This window comes from Pholcus phalangioides, unplaced genomic scaffold (genome assembly GCF_987345545.1).
Source record: "Pholcus phalangioides strain wild (caught in Gottingen) unplaced genomic scaffold, Ppha-v1.0 ptg000022l_1, whole genome shotgun sequence".
Taxonomy (NCBI): Eukaryota; Metazoa; Arthropoda; class Arachnida; order Araneae; family Pholcidae; genus Pholcus; species Pholcus phalangioides.
This window is the reverse complement of record NW_028301615.1, coordinates 149,439-170,337: the sequence shown is the minus strand read 5'-3', so window position 1 is coordinate 170,337 and position 20,899 is coordinate 149,439. Positions and strand designations below refer to the sequence as shown.

Sequence of the window (20,899 nt, the reverse complement as noted above, 5' to 3'; positions counted from 1 at the left end):
AATTGATTGAAATTCAGAATTAAAGAGCGAAATAATTCCAGAGTTATTCTGGAATTATTTCATCAATTATTGATGAAAGAAATAATTCCAGAATCGATAAAAATGCCAGAATTTAATCAGTTGAAGCTCAGACACTTTGTTTCACTGAGAAAAAAATGTATTTGATGCATGTATATTTTTTACTCGTATTACTTAAACAACCCCCTAAACCGCGGGGCGACCACACCTGTCGCACATCCCTTAACAGCTTTGACTTGTCCGATTATTAAAAATAGTTTGGTGACCACCAATGAGCTCCTAAGCGAACCTATGCTCTTCCAACTTCATAATATTTGTATTCCCCCCACGTTTTATAATGCGACAAGAAGAAGAAGAAGAGAATTAAACCGGTTTGGACTCTTTTGGCACGTGGGGGCAACGACTGAAGGTCTTCAAGTTCCCACCGGTTTTCTGCTGGTTGTAGATCTATCTACCTTCATCATTACACAAGAAAACCTGTGAGATGCTGATAGAGGTGAGCAATGTAGTCACCGTCACACCAACGTTGGGAATAATGCTGAAGCGACGACTCCTCTGAGACCCAGACTCGGGCCGCCTTTTCTTTGTGGTGGGCTCTGTTGAGAAGCTGTAGCAGCAACTGCTGACTCGACTCACTCGGGCGACTCCCACTGAAACTACAGGGTTTTTCTCGGGAAATTCAACACTAGACATTTTTTTCTCACCGTATGTAATTGTGCCTGAATATTTGGATATTCTTTCGTGTGGACCTTTAAGTGCATCGGAATATTGTGGATTATACATTTGTGTTTGGATTTATGGGAGTAGAGAAAGAAAAGTAAGAAAATTATATTCTTGAATTTTCTTTTTATTTAGTTTCAATAGCTGGTTGCATCAGTGATAATTCTCGAATGCTAAAGAATGGGAGCCATTATCTTAATATATAAGTGCTTATCAATTGATCTGAAGATGGAAAAACATCTGACATAGTGATGACCATTGGAGGGGGGGGGGGTGAATGGTCATCATAAGGGTGGAGATGACAGGACCAGAGCCGCTTTAAGAGCATCAGGGACCCCCGAGCAAATAGATTTTTCTGTAGCCCCCCCCCCCCCCCAATCTGACTAGAAATGCCTCTGCCTATCCATTCACATGCTTAATCTCGGAAATCTTAACCAGATCTCATTATCATGAAGCTCCCTCTGCACTTGAGGCCCACGGGCAGTGCTCGGATCGGTCCCATTCACTAAGATTGCACTGTCTGGAGCCCGGGATTATTCTTATCTTTTTTCTTTTTTACACTTTATCATCACTATGGAGGGATCCGTGGGAAAATCGGACTAGGGGTGCCACAAACGATTTCAATCTAGGGCAGAGTGCCTTATTTTCCTAAAAAAGTGGTTCTCTAACTTCTGTCACCCGCGGCTCTCTTTCCCAATTCATGTTTGATCTGCGGCTCCCCACATAACAGTTTAGTATTTTCACTTATAAAAGAACCGCTTCAAAGCATAAATAGGCACAAAAAATTAATATCTCCAGCTCTCCATGACATCCTTGACAAAGGTTGGTGACGCCTCTAGAGCCGCGACGCACACTGAGAAACACTGCCCTAAAGGCTAGACAGTTTGCAGCCTAGGACCCCGAAGTCTGCAGAGGGCCGCAAAAATCTCAATTTGTTATTTCTTAGAGAAATTGCTCAAAGCAGGGTCGTCATTTGGGGGGGGGGTCAGGGGGGGCCGTTGCCCTCCCACTGGTTTTTTAAAATACACTAAAAATGGTATATATATATATATATATATGCATACACAAATATACATACATTGAGTACATGTTCTTTGCCCCCCCCCCCCCGGAAAAAGTTGAAATGACGGCCCTGGCTCAAAGATAAAATTGTGTTACTGCTGTGTATAGACACACAAAAAGAGCGACAATTTTTTGTTGCCAAAAGACAGCCGGAGTTGGACATATAACGAACGTTCCCCCAGCCTAGGGCCCCATAAAACCTAAATTCGGCCCTTTCTGGGATGGGGCCCTTCAGCAGGATGTGGGGGAGCCATGGTGATGACACATGGTTTTTGCTTCTCATCAGTGCCGTCTTAACGCATGTACCCACCCGAACATGGCTAGGGGGGCTCAAGAGAAGAATGGAGGGTCCTCACAAAGATGAGATCCGGTTGAAACTTTCGACAGTAAAATGTAATTGAGAGTAAGCATATAAATTCGTAGGCAAGCATATTTAAGAAGGTAGGGACTTCTAAAACTCTGTAGGACAGGGTACCAGTGGAATTTCCTAGGAGCCAAGCGCTATTTTTTCTCATGAAAAACAATCCTAAATTTTCGCCTTTTCCGGCACTTAATGACAACATAATTCTTATGTTGAAAGGCACACACACACTGCAATGAAATCAGAAAATTTTGTGTTATCCTTGGACTTCAATTTAGCAATCACATGTGATGTGCAAAATTTTAGGAGCCAATTTTTTTATTCGCTATGACGACCTGGTGCCTGGGATTTGCCATCCCTGCTATAGGGTACTCATCGCCAAACAGTTCGTATATTGATATGAGAATTATACTCATCCTGATCAGAGGCGAATTAACGGTTTTTCCACCGGAAGGGGGAGTGGGGGGTCACACGAAATTTGCAGCACATTAGGCAGCAAAAATTGCAGCACACTATGATTTTCTTGACCACTTATTCCTTTGAATTCGCCACCCTGTGCTATGACATGTTTGCACACGCTCTAGGTCACTTTTTTGGTCGCTCATTGACCTGGTTTCCAGCTTTCTAGGTCACTCTTTTGATCAATCGCATGCTTACACACGCTTGCTTGCACACACTCTAGGTCACTCACATGCACACTGTTTTGGTCACTCACGTACATGGCCTCCTCAAGGATGGGTCTGACAGGTCACTAGACCTGGGGCGGAGGAGAATTCTCACCATTTTTTACTGTTTCACGCTATAACTTAACTACAGGGCTCGTGAAACGTCTGATCGGAGCGCCCGCCAAGGATCCCAAGATAGAGGCCTGGCAGCCGAGTGGCGCAGTGATAAGATGCTCGTCTTCCACTATGAAGGTTACCGTCAAGGTTCACGGGTTCGAATCTGGGCATAGAACGTCGGAAACAAGTTCTTTACCTACCGATCCTGGGGCGACCAGGGGGGGGGGGCATGCACACTGTTTCGGTCATTCACATTCTCGCACACTCTTTGGTCATTCACATGCTCGCACGCTTTTTTATTGACTCAAATTAAAATACAAAACTGTTTAGGCCACTCGTTTGATCACTCACTAGCGTAATCCCTCGCTCTCTGAGCAGAGGCAGATTCTGGACAGGAAGATAAGTCGTCAACGGGATAAGTCGATAGAGTTCTGGTGTTCATTCAGGGCAGAAGAAGGTTTATGGTGGGCTATACAAATTTTGTCGCCCTTCTCCCATCCCAATTAATTTTCTCTTGGCCATTCATTCCTCAAATTTGCCGCCCTGGGCTATAGTCCGCTAAACCTATATTCCGCTATAACCCCCCCCCCCCCTCCTGTACATGGCACTGATCAGGGCCGCAACTAGATAATTCGTCACCCGGGGCAAGCCGGAATTTTGTCGCCCCTTTGCATGTAGAGGAAGCAATTAAAGGGTGAATTCGGCGTCCCTTCTGGGGTTCAGTGCCCGGGGCACTAGACTCGCCTGCTCCCCCCCCCCCCCCAGTTGCGGCCCTGCCACTGCTGCTGAAAAAATATATAAGACTATCTTAACAGCATCATAAACTACCGGGCAAACCGGAGGAAGGCTCCTAGAAGCTTACCATAGTTGATTTTAATTTGAAAGCAGGATTATAGAGAAGCCCCTTCATATGCACCAAAGGCCCTAGGCCATGCACGGATGAGCCCATGCGTAAAAGACAGCCCCGGAGGTTGTTGTTAAAAGTATGAATACAAAAATAGAAAATGTTATTTAATACTTTTTCAATCTTTTACAGCTTATGAAAAAAGAAAAGTCCTTCAAATTTGTACTAAATTATACTGCTTGTGAAGATTTAAGAATTCTCGAAATATTTCTTAGAACCAGTTAATGTTGTATTGGCGAGTTATAATATTCACAATCTTTAACCTCCTTTTCTCGGTACTCACGCCCAGCATTGGAATCGTTTGTAAACTTGCTTAAAAGAAGACACGCCCCCTTTAGTTAGAATAATGGCTGGAAAAAATGAGAATCCCTGATTTATAAGGGATAACGATAACTTGTGTAAACAATTACATTTTTTTTCAATACTTCAAATACATTCCCAGTCTTCAAACTCTGTAGGCAGGAGCGTAGCCAGAAATTTCGTTCGGGGGGGACCAGACCCCCAAGTCACCCCTCACTACGCCCTTTTCTCTAGGTCAACCGGTAGGTGACCGATTAGGTCACTCGCTGACCTAGCCCCTCGCTGTCTAGGCAGAGATGGATCTAAGGTTTTACTGCCTGTGGTCTATACAAATTTTGCCGTTCTTCTCCCATCCTATTAATTTTCTTGACCACTGATTCCTCAAATTTGCTGTCCGTCCGAATTTCCAGCTCTGGGCTATAGCCCGTTAAGCCCCTCCCCCCTCCCTGTAAATACGCCACTGCTTGTGACTAATGTGCTTCTAACACACCGTATTTTAAAGCAGGGCCCAGTGCAAAATTAATAGCGAGGCCAGGCGCGTCTCCACAATTTCGGGACACCGAAAATATTTAGGACCCCTTTTACCCCGATTTTATATATTTCATGAGGGAGTATTCCTGTATATTTTTGAAACAATATTGACATCCGTTATTTCAAAATATACAGGAATACCGAGAAATAACAAGAAAAGATGTTTTTAATCACTCAATTAAATGTAAACTAACAGTAACGTTGATGAAAATTCAGCACTGAAGGTAATTTGAAACAAATGAAAAGAACAATTCCGAAAGTAATGAAAATTTTAGACGATGTGTGGATTGAAAATAATAAATGAATTCAGAATTGATGAAAATTCAGAATTCATGAAAGAAAAAATTCCAGAATCGGTGAAAATTCAGAATTTACTTAACAAAGAGGTCCCAGAATTAATGAAAATACAGAATCAATGGTAGAAAAAAATTTCAGAACTAATGAAAATTCAGAATTATTTATATATATATATATATATGTCTATATATACTGTATATATATAAATACAAAAAATAATTTCAGAATTGGTGAAAGCCTCCAGTAGTTTACCGTGAGTGCGGGGTCCGATGCTACCACACCTGTCTCATACTCCTAAGGGCGGCTTTGTTTTAACGTGTCTAAGGAACCGCCTGATTTTTTTGTGCTTAAAATTTGGAAAAAATTAGAAAAAGATTGATCTGTAATACACTATCCATGTATAAGAAAACCCTCATATTTTTGGAACCCAATTTTAGGCAAAAAAGGGGAGTTCCTTATACACGCTAAAATATGGTAATTGTAAATAAAATCATCAACGTACAGAGCTTGACAAATCCCAGGTGCCAAGTCGTCATGACAGCTACAGGGTGATTCAGGAAAGATGGGAGTAGAGAACATGCAATGTGGACATCGTCACAGTGGGCTTGTGCGATGTTTTCCGACGAGTCCAGGTTTAGCTTGCAGTCTGATTCCCGTCGGACTTTCATATGGAGAACGCCAGGTACCCGTTACCGCCAAGACAACATCATTGAACGACACCGTTACGGTGGTGCAGCATTGCTCGTTTGGGGTGGAATTATACTGGGTTCCAGAACAGATCTGCATGTTCAAACCGGAGCCATGAAAGCCCAAATTTATCGGGACATCATTCTGGAACAACATGTACGTTTGTTTAGGGGTGCCATGGGCGCAGAATTTGTGTTTATGGATGACAACGCCCGTCCTCACCGAGCAAACATCGTAAACGAATGCCTTGAATCTAAGGATATAACTCGTATGGAATGGCCAACATTCTCACCTGACTTGAATCCGGTAGAGCATGTGTGGGGCATGCTTGGCCGACGAGTTGCAGCCCGTCAACCAGCTCCTACATGTGTACCAGAACTTCGGAGAGCATTGCTTGCTGAGTGGAGTGATCTTCCCCAAGATCAGATCGATAATTTGATACTCAGCATGCCTAGGCGTTGTACGGACTGTATTTCATCGTATGGGAGACATACAATGTATTAACCATCATACCAACCATGTAATAGTAAGTTTTTGTAAAGGAGATATTTTTTACAATTGCTCCAGGGAGCAAAAATCGTAGTTTTTATGAATGGTATCATACATACACCATCGTTTTTGTTCTTTATCTTTTGTTTAATAAATGGGCTTTATGAATAAGTAACGTTTGTTTTGTTTCTGAACCTTTATTTGCCGGAGCTGGCATTATCCTTAATTTATGGACATGAGTGTACTTCATAAACATTGAAATTCTGGCATGGACAATTTTCAAGTCAAAATATGGGGAAAAATAGGATGGCAGCACCACTGAAAAACGAAACATGCATAACTCTGACAACATAAATGCAACAAAACTGCACCAATTCGTTAGAAATTCCTGCGAGGAATGTTTACGTATTGTATGTACGGTTAAGTAATAGTAGTGCAGAGAAATCCAAAACATAGAGCTGGACGAACAAACAGAGCTTACGAAATCACCTTCAAAAATGACACCATCGGTTTCTCGGGGCTTCTTTGACCTGTGTGTTATGCACTTGCGGGGCCGTCGTGAAGATAAAACTTGTAAATATTGGATGAATACTGTGTATAACACACTAAATAAGCACTATTTAGCATATCTCAAGTGCCAGATCACCATAGCAACAAAGAAATAGGTATTGGCGCCCAAAATTTTCTACATGTGATTGCTAAATTGGAATATGAGGTGAACACAAAATTTTCTGATTTCTTTGCAGTGTGTCTTTCAACATGAAAAAGGGTCATCAAGTCCCGGAAATATTTATGACTGTTTTTCATGATAAAAAATCATGCATGTTCCCCAAGGAAATTTTGCAGGCACCTAAATATTTGCTGCCAAGTCGTGGGCACACGTCCTCAGCTCGGCACCTCAACAAAATTTGGAGAACTGCGCTGCACACTCTTGTCAGTTAGTGACAGTTTATTACGAAATTAACTGAGATCGATTAATCAACTTCGTTTCGTTCGGACATGTGGTAATAGAGGGGAAAAAAAAAAAGGCGGGGATTAAAAGACAATCAAAGAGCTGATTGTGAAGACTATAACAGTGTCCTTCACGGTTTATGATAATATATTATATTCCGCTTGCTTTTATTTTCATTTCATGTCCTCCAATATAGTACTATAAGTGAAAAAAAAAAAGAGAAATATATATATATAAGAAGCTGACATCATTGCCGGAAATAGTGTGTTGGAATGTCTTCCTTATTATGGTTCTCATATCAAAAAAAAAACTTTTTCTTTTCCTCCATCTTACCCATTTTCACGTTCTCCCGCATTCCGTGAAGAATTTTCTCTTCCTCAATTCTATTCTGTCTGTAGGGTAAGAAGAACTTGTCTCTCGTCATTATATCGTGCCTTCCTATAAGGCCCTCCTCACACGGGGAAACTAAAATCGAGCTCGAGTTGCTTCAACTTGAGAGTTGAGTTGACTAGAACGAGTTGAGTTGCCCGTTCTCCCTCACACGGCGCTACTAAAAAAATATTCAAAGCCCGGGAAACTGAGTAAAAACAGCACAGTCTATAGTTTTCCTTCTTATCTTCCGGTACTATCTTGTTAACCGGGTTAGGAAAAATCGAAACAAATAAATAAGAAAAATAATTTCTATTATACGTGAAATTGCTAAAGAGAATTTCAGCTCACAGGTAAATACAAAATTTCATTCTTTAAATTGATATCATTTTGAAATGACAATAAAATGGTAAAAATTAGATAATTTTTTGGTATAATTTCATGTTTCATTCGGAAAAAAAATTCGCAATAAAATGTCTGTTTTTCCTCTATAAATGTGCCTTTCAGTACCTATATATGTTGGATTTAATATATTTTTATTGTTTATTAGTTAAAATATTGTCACGCAGAATTTTAAGTAGTTTCATGAGATGAAACGAATCGTACTAATAGGCAAAACTAGAGACAAACAACACATGAATTGTTGTTTATGTTTCAGGGAATGATTTTCCCCGAATACTCCCACACACAGATGTGCGTGTACGTGACCTAGATTACAGACATTCCAAGCAAGGGGGAAAATCAGGGACCATCCCTATGGAACACGTGCTTGTTTAGGTACATGTAAAAGTAGACAGTATTTTGAAATTTTCTGCAGGTTCTTATCCAAGGCCGTCTTAAGAGCAACATGGGGGCTCCCAGCCATGTATTTTTTTCCTGAGATCCTACTTGGCAAATTCATTTGGTTATTCCTGAAATTTTTTACCAGATATAATTTTTGTGACGCTCCATCTTCTTTTGAAATCGCCCCAGCGGGGGAGTGCCCGGGTGGGCCCATGTGTTTACCACAGACCCGACATCTAGGGGGATCAGGGGGCTATTGCCCCCCACCCCCGGCTTTCAAAAATACACTATAAATAGTATATATACGTACATACAGTGAGTATATGTTCTTTGCCCCCCCCCCCCGAAAAAAGTTGAAATGACAGTCCTGGTTTACCATTTCATTCAGTGGCGTCAGAGCCAGGGGTGCAAGCTGAAGCACCCACGGTAATTTGTGGCATGGATCCGAGCACCCCAGAATTGATTAAGAAATTAAACTTTCCGATATAAAACTAAAGACGAGCACACACACCCAGTTTCGAAACAATTCCGACGCCCCTGATTTGATTATAATTTCAAAATAATATCAATTTAAATAAAGAAATCGTGTATTTACCTGTGAACTGAAATTCTGAAGAAATTTCATTATATTCTTTCAACTGATAATTTATTATATATATACTCTGGATTGTTTTTCAATATGAGTCCAAACTCGCATGACGAAAGTATGAAGGAATGCCAAAGGCAGTTTCTCTAGTTTCTTCAACTAAAGTTGGCGGCCTAAGGCCCTCCTCACACGGGGAAACTAAAGTTCGGCAACTGATGAGAGAAACCGTCTCCCGAAGACCAGTACGTATATCGCTCTAGACGCCCTCACACGAGGAAATTAGCGTCTTGGCGACGAAATATCGAACGCGACTCGGTCACTTGGCGACTGACATGCTAGTCGCCGCCAACTTTTGTTGAAGAAACTAGAGAAACTGCCTTTGGCATTCCTTCAAATTTTCGTTATGTGAGTTTGGGCTCATATTGAAAAACAATCCAGAGTATATATATAATAAATTATCAGTTGAAACGATATAATGAAATTTCTTCAGAATTTCAGTTCACAGGTAAATACACGATTTCTTTATTTAAACTGATATTATTTTGAAATTATAATGAAATCAGGGGCGTCGGAATTGTTTCGAAACTGTGGGTGCTCGTCTTTAGTTTTATATCGGAAAGTTTAATTTCTTAATCAATTCTGGGGTGCTCGGATCCATGCCACAAATTACCGTGGGTGCTTGAGTTTGCACCCCTGGCTCTGACGCCACTGAATGAAATGGTAAACCAGGACTGTCATTTCAACTTTTTTCGGGGGGGGGGCGGCAAAGAACATATACTCACTGTATGTACGTATATATACTATTTATAGTGTATTTTTGAAAGCCGGGGGGCAATAGCCCCCTGATCCCCTAGATGACGGGTCCGTGGTAAACACATGGGCCCACCCGGGCACTCCCCCGCGGGGGCGATTTCAAAAGAAGATGGAGCATCACAAAAATTATATCTGATAAAAAATTTCAGGAATAACCAAATGAATTTGCCAAGTAGGATCTCAGAAAAAAAAAATACATGGCTGGGTTATGTTGCTCTTATGTTATGGCCCCATGTTGCTCTTAAGACGGCCCTGGATAAGAACCTGCAGAAAATACTGTCTACTTTTACATGTACCTAAACAAGCACGTGTTCCATAGGGATGGTCCCTGATTTTCCCCCTTGCTTGGAATGTCTGTAATCTAGGTCACGTACACGCACATCTGTGTGTGGGAGTATTCGGGGAAAATCATTCCCTGAAACATAAACAACAATTCATGTGTTGTTTGTCTCTAGTTTTGCCTATAGTTTATTTTTTGCCTCTGGGAACCAGTTTTCGTCGTTTCATCTCATGAAACTACTTCAAATTCTGCGTGACAATATTTTAACTAATAAACAATAAAAATATATTAAATACAACATATATATAGGTACTGAAAGGCACATTTATAGAGGGAAAAACAGACGATTTTTTTTCCAAATGAAATGAAATTATACTAAAAAATTATCTAATTTTTACCATTTTATTGTCATTTCAAAATGATATCAATTTAAATAATGAAATTTTGTATTTACCTGTGAGCTGAAATCCTGTAGCAATTTCACATATAATAGAAATTATTTTTCTTATTTATTTGTTTCGATTTTTCCTAACCCGGTTAACAAGATAGTACCGGAAGATAAGAAGGAAAACTAATAGACTGTGCTGTTTTTACTCAGTTTCCCGGGCTTTGAATATTTTTTTAGTAGCGCCGTGTGAGGGAGAACGGGCAACTCGACTCGTTCTAGTCAACTCAACTCTCAAGTTGAAGCAACTCGAGCTCGATTTTAGTTTCCCCGTGTGAGGAGGGCCTAAGGCCCTCCTCACACGGGGAAACTAAAGTTCGGCAACTGATGAGAGAAACCGTCTCCCGAAGACCAGTACGTATATCGCTCTAGACGCCCTCACACGAGGAAATTAGCGTCTTGGCGACGAAATATCGAACGCGACTCGGTCACTTGGCGACTGACATGCTAGTCGCCGCCAACTTTTGTTGAAGAAACTAGAGAAACTGCCTTTGGCATTCCTTCAAATTTTCGTTATGTGAGTTTGGGCTCATATTGAAAAACAATCCAGAGTATATATATAATAAATTATCAGTTGAAACGATATAATGAAATTTCTTCAGAATTTCAGTTCACAGGTAAATACACGATTTCTTTATTTAAACTGATATTATTTTGAAATTATAATGAAATCAGGGGCGTCGGAATTGTTTCGAAACTGTGGGTGCTCGTCTTTAGTTTTATATCGGAAAGTTTAATTTCTTAATCAATTCTGGGGTGCTCGGATCCATGCCACAAATTACCGTGGGTGCTTGAGTTTGCACCCCTGGCTCTGACGCCACTGAATGAAATGGTAAACCAGGACTGTCATTTCAACTTTTTTCGGGGGGGGGGCGGCAAAGAACATATACTCACTGTATGTACGTATATATACTATTTATAGTGTATTTTTGAAAGCCGGGGGGCAATAGCCCCCTGATCCCCTAGATGACGGGTCCGTGGTAAACACATGGGCCCACCCGGGCACTCCCCCGCGGGGGCGATTTCAAAAGAAGATGGAGCATCACAAAAATTATATCTGATAAAAAATTTCAGGAATAACCAAATGAATTTGCCAAGTAGGATCTCAGAAAAAAAAAATACATGGCTGGGTTATGTTGCTCTTATGTTATGGCCCCATGTTGCTCTTAAGACGGCCCTGGATAAGAACCTGCAGAAAATACTGTCTACTTTTACATGTACCTAAACAAGCACGTGTTCCATAGGGATGGTCCCTGATTTTCCCCCTTGCTTGGAATGTCTGTAATCTAGGTCACGTACACGCACATCTGTGTGTGGGAGTATTCGGGGAAAATCATTCCCTGAAACATAAACAACAATTCATGTGTTGTTTGTCTCTAGTTTTGCCTATAGTTTATTTTTTGCCTCTGGGAACCAGTTTTCGTCGTTTCATCTCATGAAACTACTTCAAATTCTGCGTGACAATATTTTAACTAATAAACAATAAAAATATATTAAATACAACATATATATAGGTACTGAAAGGCACATTTATAGAGGGAAAAACAGACGATTTTTTTTCCAAATGAAATGAAATTATACTAAAAAATTATCTAATTTTTACCATTTTATTGTCATTTCAAAATGATATCAATTTAAATAATGAAATTTTGTATTTACCTGTGAGCTGAAATCCTGTAGCAATTTCACATATAATAGAAATTATTTTTCTTATTTATTTGTTTCGATTTTTCCTAACCCGGTTAACAAGATAGTACCGGAAGATAAGAAGGAAAACTAATAGACTGTGCTGTTTTTACTCAGTTTCCCGGGCTTTGAATATTTTTTTAGTAGCGCCGTGTGAGGGAGAACGGGCAACTCGACTCGTTCTAGTCAACTCAACTCTCAAGTTGAAGCAACTCGAGCTCGATTTTAGTTTCCCCGTGTGAGGAGGGCCTAAGGCCCTCCTCACACGGGGAAACTAAAGTTCGGCAACTGATGAGAGAAACCGTCTCCCGAAGACCAGTACGTATATCGCTCTAGACGCCCTCACACGAGGAAATTAGCGTCTTGGCGACGAAATATCGAACGCGACTCGGTCACTTGGCGACTGACATGCTAGTCGCCGCCAACTTTTGTTGAAGAAACTAGAGAAACTGCCTTTGGCATTCCTTCAAATTTTCGTTATGTGAGTTTGGGCTCATATTGAAAAACAATCCAGAGTATATATATAATAAATTATCAGTTGAAAGGATATAATGAAATTTCTTCAGAATTTCAGTTCACAGGTAAATACACGATTTCTTTATTTAAACTGATATTATTTTGAAATTATAATGAAATCAGGGGCGTCGGAATTGTTTCGAAACTGTGGGTGCTCGTCTTTAGTTTTATATCGGAAAGTTTAATTTCTTAATCAATTCTGGGGTGCTCGGATCCATGCCACAAATTACCGTGGGTGCTTGAGCTTGCACCCCTGGCTCTGACGCCACTGAATGAAATGTTAAACCAGGACTGTCATTTCAACTTTTTTCGGGGGGGGGGGGCAAAGAACATATACTCACTGTATGTACGTATATATACTATTTATAGTGTATTTTTGAAACTCGGGGGGCAATAGCCCCCCCTGATCCCCTAGATGACGGGTCCGCGGAAAACACATGGGCCCACTCGGGCACTCCCCCGCGGGGGCGATTTCAAAAGAAGATGGAGCATCACAAAAATTATGTCTGGTAAAAAATTTCAGGAATAACCAAATGAATTTGCCAAGTAGGATCTCAGAAAAAAAAATACATGGCTGGGAGTCCCCATGTTGCTCTTAAGACGGCCCTGGATAAGAACCTGCAGAAAATTTCAAAATACTGTCTACTTTAACATGTACCTAAACAAGCACGTGTTCCATAGGGATGGTCCCTGATTTTCCCCCTTGCTTGGAATGTCTGTAATCTAGGTCACGTACACGCACATCTGTGTGAGGGAGTATTCGGGGAAAATCATTCCCTGAAACATAAACAACAATTCACGTGTTGTTTGTCTTTAGTTTTGCCTATAGTTTATTTTTTGCCTCTGGGAACCAGCTTTCGTTTCATCTCATGAAACTACTTAAAATTCTGCGTGACAATATTTTAACTATTAAACAATAAAAATATATTAAATCCAACATATATAGGTACTGAAAGGCACATTTATAGAGGGAAAAACAGACGATTTTTTTTCCAAATGAAATGAAATTATACTAAAAAATTATCTAATTTTTACCATTTTATTGTCATTTCAAAATGATATCAATTTAAATAATGAAATTCTGTATTTACCTGTGAGCTGAAATTCTGTAGCAATTTCACATATAATAGAAATTATTTTTATTATTTATTTGTTTCGATTTTTCCTAACCCGGTTAACAAGATAGTACCGGAAGATAAGAAGGAAAACTAATAGACTGTGCTGTTTTTACTCAGTTTCCCGGGCTTTGAATACTTTTTTAGTAGCGCCGTGTGAGGGAGAACGGGCAACTCGACTCGTTCTAGTCAACTCAACTCTCAAGTTGAAGCAACTCGAGCTCGATTTTAGTTTCCCCGTGTGAGGAGGGCCTAAGAGTCGAGTCCTACTGCACCTGCGATGCCTCCAACTTATTATTCGGCTTCCTATTGTAGATGCAAATTTGATGTCACGATATGTATGTTGTTTGAACACTATGTATGTAAACAGGGGTTCTTAATTTTAAGATGCGACCCAAAATCAACAACGTGATCTATTTTGTTACCCATGAATCTATTTAGTTTAGAAATGCTTGTTAAAATAACTCTGATTTGCACACAAACTCTGGGAACTTTAACTATTTTGTCAAACTCTGATTTGCATATTTTCAGTGATTTCTTTTCGTGCAACACCCTCTATCGACAAAAAGTAGAGCTAATTTTTTCTATACCAAAAAAAAGTCCCTCTTTGTGAGAATAACGTTTTCGCGCTAACCGCATTCAAATATACTAATTCATTCAATTTTTATGAAGTTTTAAACTATTTACGAATTTAAGGGACATCCTGTATGTGGTGTTATGAAAATCTGTGGATATAATATTGATTTTCTGTATACCTGTGCGCTCAAGTTCTCTGTACAAATCGACAATTTTACCGTCTACAATCGACTGCAATAGTCGCCAAAAATTTTGCTTATATACCAAACAGGACCTAAATTCGTCAGAGCTGTGCAAATAAATGTCCGAAATGGGCAAAAAAACTGTCGGGTAACAATGGTTCGTACACCTCAATAATGACTTTGGGGGAGCGCGGTTGCCCAGGCCGATAAGATACTCCCCTAAAGTACCAAAGAATGTTGAAAGGTGTCGCGAGTTCGATACCCGGTTTGTCCTTGTCAGAAAACTTTCCTGACACGGGTACAACAAAGAAACGGCGACGTGACTGCAAAAAAAAAAAAAAAAAAAAAAATGCTACCGCAGTGAGTGCCCCATCGAGGGGTTAGCGCACCAACCTCTCGATGAGTATTAAAAATAAGCCTGCCGTTCGGAATCGGCAATAAATTGTAGGTCTCGATCTAATTAGCCTTCGTGTGCAGAAAATGACCGTGGTGCGACAATGGTCTCTGAAACTTCTCCAATTCTCCCAGTATATAGAGAAAACCTGGGCAGCTGCCGGGTATTATAGCTAGTAAATTCATGAAATTTAAAACTAGTTTATTCAGATTTCTATCTCATTAACTCTTAGCCTCATCCGTAACCGTGTAATATGATAAATTACACTAATTACGATTTATTCAACCGTTTAAGAATATGTTACCTACCTACTCACTTTGGGAATGAAATTTGCTGGAAAAAGAAATGATTCCCTTATCCGATTATAGCATTTAGCATTTGAATAATTTTGTGATGGAGGATATTTCCCCTGCCAAATGCCAATAAATTTTGATTTGTCTGGGTTCGAGATAAATACCGTTCTACGTTCGATGGAATTACCCATTAGCATATTTAGGGCAGGCTATGGTAGAGACAAACTCCACCATATGTCTCTGTATGTGAATAAACCAGCGGGTTTCTTTTTCTTCTCCGTTGAATATTCAAGAGAATAATAACTTTACTTACAGTGGGTCATTTAAAGAGATGATTAGGCAGAGTTGATCCAAGCTTTTTTTCCATGGCGTTGTTTTGAAATCTAGAGCGGTGGTGATGGGTTCAACTCCATTTTGCGGGTGAAAAAATGATAGAGAGGGCAAAATTAACATATTTCAATTAATACGCAGTAATACTCATAGCGTTTTTTTGGAAGAAATAATGCGTTTTGCTGATACTCTAACACTATTAGTTGAACCCCCGAGCATTTTTCTGACTTTAATGATTATTACGATGCCCCCGAATCTTGAATTGAATAAATATTTATGACGCGATATAGGATTTGAATGGGGTTTCTAGAGTTTAAAAAAGCCGTGAGATATTGTATGTGCATTTCATAGCCTGTAGGAGCTACATCGACGTAGAGAAACATTACCTATGAAAGAAAGTTGTGGTCCTTGGAGAAATTTCACGGGGAGGGAGGGGCCTCTGTGAACTTGGATGAAAAAAAAAACTTATGGTATTCTATTCTAGTGTTTCTCAACCGCCTGGCCCTAACACTAGTCACACCGGGCCGTGAGTGATTCGCAGTTTCATTTTCCCATTAATTTCTCGTTACTTGTGTGCATGACCGGGCCGCGGGCTTCCAAAGGTTGAGAACCACTGTTCTATACCAGTGGTGCGCAAACCATGGGTCGTGACCCCGAGGGTTTCAATGAACTAGGATGGGGGATCGCGAGTGTTTCTCCAAAATAAAAACTTCCAAATAAGAAATTAATTTTTATTTAAAAATATGTCAATACTAAAGAATGTCTTCATTCAGCTGAGCTAATTACCATGTATCATACAGTGTAATTTTATCAAATTCTACTTGTACAATAATCAATATATCGGCTCCGTCATGACAGAATCACGAATGTGCAATGTCCTCGCAAAAAAAAGAACGTGGGGGAATGACGTTTGAATGTTTACTCTACCCATGTTTACTCTATAGAAGTTATTTTCCTAAAATAATTTTGTAACGTGTGTGATACACATTCGTGTTTCAGGCACAACTTAGATAGCAAAACAAGGTAATCCAAACAGCTGATAAAAAAAAAACAGGAAAATTTCTACATTTGTGCTTCTGGCATGCGGTGGACGATATCAAGTTAGTACTTTTACAGGGTGACTCAGAGAGAATCACCCGATTTCAAAATTTTATATTTCTTGAAAAATTAAAAACACAGAATAGAATGATAATTAATGTGTGAATATATGGAGGAAAATGTGTCTACGTTTTATGAACAATTTTTGTTAATGGTCGCTTTCAAGTGTAGAATCATTTTGAAATCGGATGGTTCTTTCTAAATCACCGTGTATACGAAAATCAAGGACCATACACCTCGCTACACTTCCATCTTGCATAAGGGACACCAAGTACATTGAAAAACAAAGTAAATATTTATACGATATTAAAAGAAAATTGAGTATCTTTGGAAGTCAATATCGCCTAATCAAAATCGAAAAAGCTTTCCGAAAAGTGCTTCCGGGACAGCACATTTATTGGCGAAAAATCGGAATGTTCCTGTCAGCCTATGTAGGGGTCACCGATAAACACTTTGGTCAAAAGGGGTCGCGCTTCAAAAATTTTTGCGCATCACTGTTCTATACCATTACTTCAGGGTCGTAGCTAGAAATTTATTTCGGAGGGGAAACGAAGTGATAGAACAATAGATTGATGTTTATTCCATAAAAATTTCATTTTCTAACATTTCGGAAGAGACCCCCCCCCCCCTCCCTTCCCTACGGCCTTGTAGTACTTGGTAAATTCGTAATGCTACTTGTAAACATGCTGTGGAATCACCTCTGTGGAATTTGTAACGAATTGATTCGTGCCGGAACGAGTTGTGTGTATATAAAAATATATTTTTGAGTCCTCCAAACATTTACAATAACTTTAAGCCTATGGCATCTTCTATCTACGATATGGTCTGACTACCCCCCCCCCCCCCCCACATCCTGCTGCAGGGCCCCTACGCAAATTTTTCGTAGGCCGCGTCCATTGTAAATTTACAGCTTGGGGAAAAATGATGAGAATCACCTCGGGACTCCGGGCTGGAGCCTTATGTCAGCCTCACCCTCGTTTGGGCCATGATCGGATTATTTGAGTTCCGATCAGGGCCATTTTCTAGCATGAGCCAACGGAGTCCCACATTTCTAAGTGCAATATTTTCGGAGGAAAGTTGGGAAAAAACAGCAAAAAAAACTAACGGAATACTCTTTTTCTTCATTTATGCTGTTTCTTCAGCCAACTTTTCTCCGATTTCTGAATTAAAATATTTCAGCAAATTTTACGCTTAGAAACGTGGATTTTTTTTTTTTTTTTTTTTTTTGGCCTCAGGAGAGGCAGGGAAACAACTTTCGAACTGGATTTTTGAGGACAGGGTATCCGTGTATAATTTTTTTTAACAACTATTCAAACCCTTGCAATATGAATGACGTATCTAAGTTCTACACGTTATATGGATACTTTTTCTGATTGGATATATGCCTCTAGGATCAACAGATCGCCTGTAGAATGCGGCAAGGGAAATGAAGGAATCACCCTGTATATAATAAGCTCCGAATATTCATATTTTCCCAAGGTCCGAAATTGGCCGAAATAGGCCCTGGTTAGGGTGAAAAATATTTTGTTAGTCAGTAAATATATTTGTTTAAAATTGGGGTCTTTTCAAATTACTGGATCCTAAACGCAAATGCTTTTTTTTTTTATCAATGCTGAAAGTATCAACTAGAGTCGAATTCAAAGAATCAGGAAGTTTCATTTGCAAATTCGAATCATTATCATCCTTCTCGCTCCTATTATTTTAATTGGGTGTAAAGGAAATCGTTCGATAATCGAAGTGTTAAAATAACCAAAAGAAAATCTTCTTCTCATTATTATTATCATCATCAATATCATGAACCTACCCGCTATCAAAATCGTTTCTTGTAGGGTCGACCGCAGCAGTGAAGCAAGGATTGGAGGTCACAAACAAGAGGTTTTTCTTTTCTTCTATTTTTTTTTTCTTTTTTGTTTAAAAAAGAAAGGAATAAAGGATCATAATCATTTCCTTCTGCCCACATTCTTTTCATGTGGGTAGGAAAAGAAAACATATAGAAAAAATAGCTGGAAAAATGAACAGCAAATGAAGCCCAGTGGTACTACTATCATTATTATTGTTGTGGCCATTGCTATTGGAACATCCGTGTTCTGATTGGATGGCCATCAAACAAACTAAAAAAAAAAAAGAAAATCTTTCATTCCGTTGAATAAGATTTTCTTGTGCTTTTATTCTTTCGAGGAATAAAATCTTATTATAACCTTTGTTATCAATTTGATATACTGTGGAGAATCGTTTAGCACTTCCGGCTGAAACTAATCGCGCTGAATCTGTTATTGTGGGTTTTTCTGCGCATTTTTTTCAATCATTTGTCGGTTGACATAAGAAAAACAAAATTAAATGCTTAAATTGTTTGAGGTAAATTTTGTCTTCTCGAAGTTTCGGCTTTTTGTCGTTCACACATAAAAAAATATTCGTATTTCTTTATGGTTTTCGTGACTGAGATCATAGTAAAATCATTAATTGTTTTGACATTAAAATCATTAATTGTTCTGACATTAAAATCATTGATTGTTTTTACATGAAAATCATTGATTGTTTTTACATGAAAATCATTGATTGTTTTGACCTGAAAATCATTAATCAAAATTTAATTGATTAAAGCCATTAATCTGTTAACCGATTCGTTGAAATTTGTTATGTTGAAGAACTTTTCTATTTCTTGGAACTTTATTACTGTACGGCGGAACGCATTCTGTTGATTATTAAAGTATGCTTGAAAGAATGTTACTCTCTATCAATTATATAATACATTTTTCCACAAATGATGCTGTCAAATAATATTTGGTTTTTTTTAAAAGTTATTTTGGATTATCTAATATTATCGCTGATTATTGATGCATTTCTGAAAGAGAATACGCTGGATTGTATTTATGTAATTGTTGAAGAAAAAAACTAGTTTTTTTGTCTATTGTAGATGCATCGTTGAAATAGAATTTTCGATGATTATGATGCATTGTTGAAACAGAGTTTCTATCGATTGTCGACATATAGTTAGACAACAGTTTCTGTCGATTGTAGATTCATTGTTGAAATAGAGTTTCTGTCGATTGTAGATGTTGAAATAGAGTTTCTGTCGATTGTAGATGTTGAAATGCAGTTTCTGTCGATTATAGATGTTGAAATACAGTTTCTGTCGATTGTAGATGTTGTAGGTGTTTTGCATACACAAACACCGTCGATTGTAGCATTGTTGAAATAAAGTTTCTATAGATTGTCGATGTATGGTTAAAATAGAGGATTCGTCGATTGTAGATGCATGGTTGAAATAAAGGTTCTGTAGATTCTCGATGTAATATTGTATAATATTATTCTCGTTTAAATATAGTTTTTGTCGATTATCAATGCATTCTTTTCCAAAAATTACTATCGATTAATCAATGCATTGATGGCAAGGCATTCTCGATAGAGAGCATTTTTGAGGGAAGGCATTATAAATGCATTGTTTAAAGAAGGTTACTGTCCATCACTACATTTTTGACAGAAATTTATTGTCGATTATAGATGCATGTTGTAAGAAAATACCTTTGTTTGGAGAAAAATTGTTGCATTTTTATGTGAGGGGCAGAAGATTCAATAATTTCAATTTGAAAACGTTTTTTGCATACACACAAACACCGTATACTTTTATAGTACAGGTGGAAAATCAAAGTTGTTTGTTTGTGTTTTTTTTTTATATGGAGTAACATTATTTACAACTGCGACCTTGCAAAGAGCTCAAACATGATATTTTTTTTGTTTCGTTTCGTTTTTTTCAATCATTGACATCCCACCATAGTCATCACTATGATGTCCTTAGTTTAAACTGTGAATTAAGAAGTGGAAGAAAAAATATTATCATGGAAATAAAAAACGAAAAGGATTATTATTTCCTTATACAGTAGAATTTTTCAAAACTGATTTGTCTCATCAGCCCCTTCACAGAAGAAAAATATTTTCATCGTCGCCTTTGCTAATCCACCCATAGGATCCCATATTGTAACGTAACTGTAGCTTCTACCGCACCCCTCCCCTCACGGAGGTAATATCGCTCACTTCAGGAAACACTACTACTACTTAACGGCAGTATGTAAACATAAAGCATTACTCAAGAGAATTTCTAAAAAATCGCTGAATGCCAGAATATTGTGTGTAGATATGTTTGGCCCTAACAACAACAACAACAAACCGACCATGACCGCCGCTCTGTCCCCACAAGGTATATAAATGTTTTTCCTAACAGAGAGATTTATGATACCAGACTTATGGATGTTTTGTGTTATTGTGGTGCTGTCACGGTCTTACATATTAGAAAGGAAAGTGGTAGATATGCTTGAAGTTTCGTGGTTTATGT

At 38.8% G+C, this 20,899-nt stretch overlaps 1 protein-coding gene across 2 annotated transcripts in view; it reads left to right on the top strand.

The window, feature by feature from the left end:
* The first annotated feature begins 508 nt into the window (after positions 1-508).
* Cad74A (cadherin 74A) overlaps positions 509-20,899 on the top strand; it is a 62,606-nt gene continuing 42,215 nt past the window's right edge. The window contains exon 1 of one of the 2 annotated variants that reach the window (XM_089249869.1): positions 509-835. The gene's annotated coding sequence lies outside the window, so the exon portion shown is untranslated. The remainder of the gene's footprint in view (positions 836-20,899) is intronic. The other variant, XM_089249870.1, reaches the window with a different exon arrangement.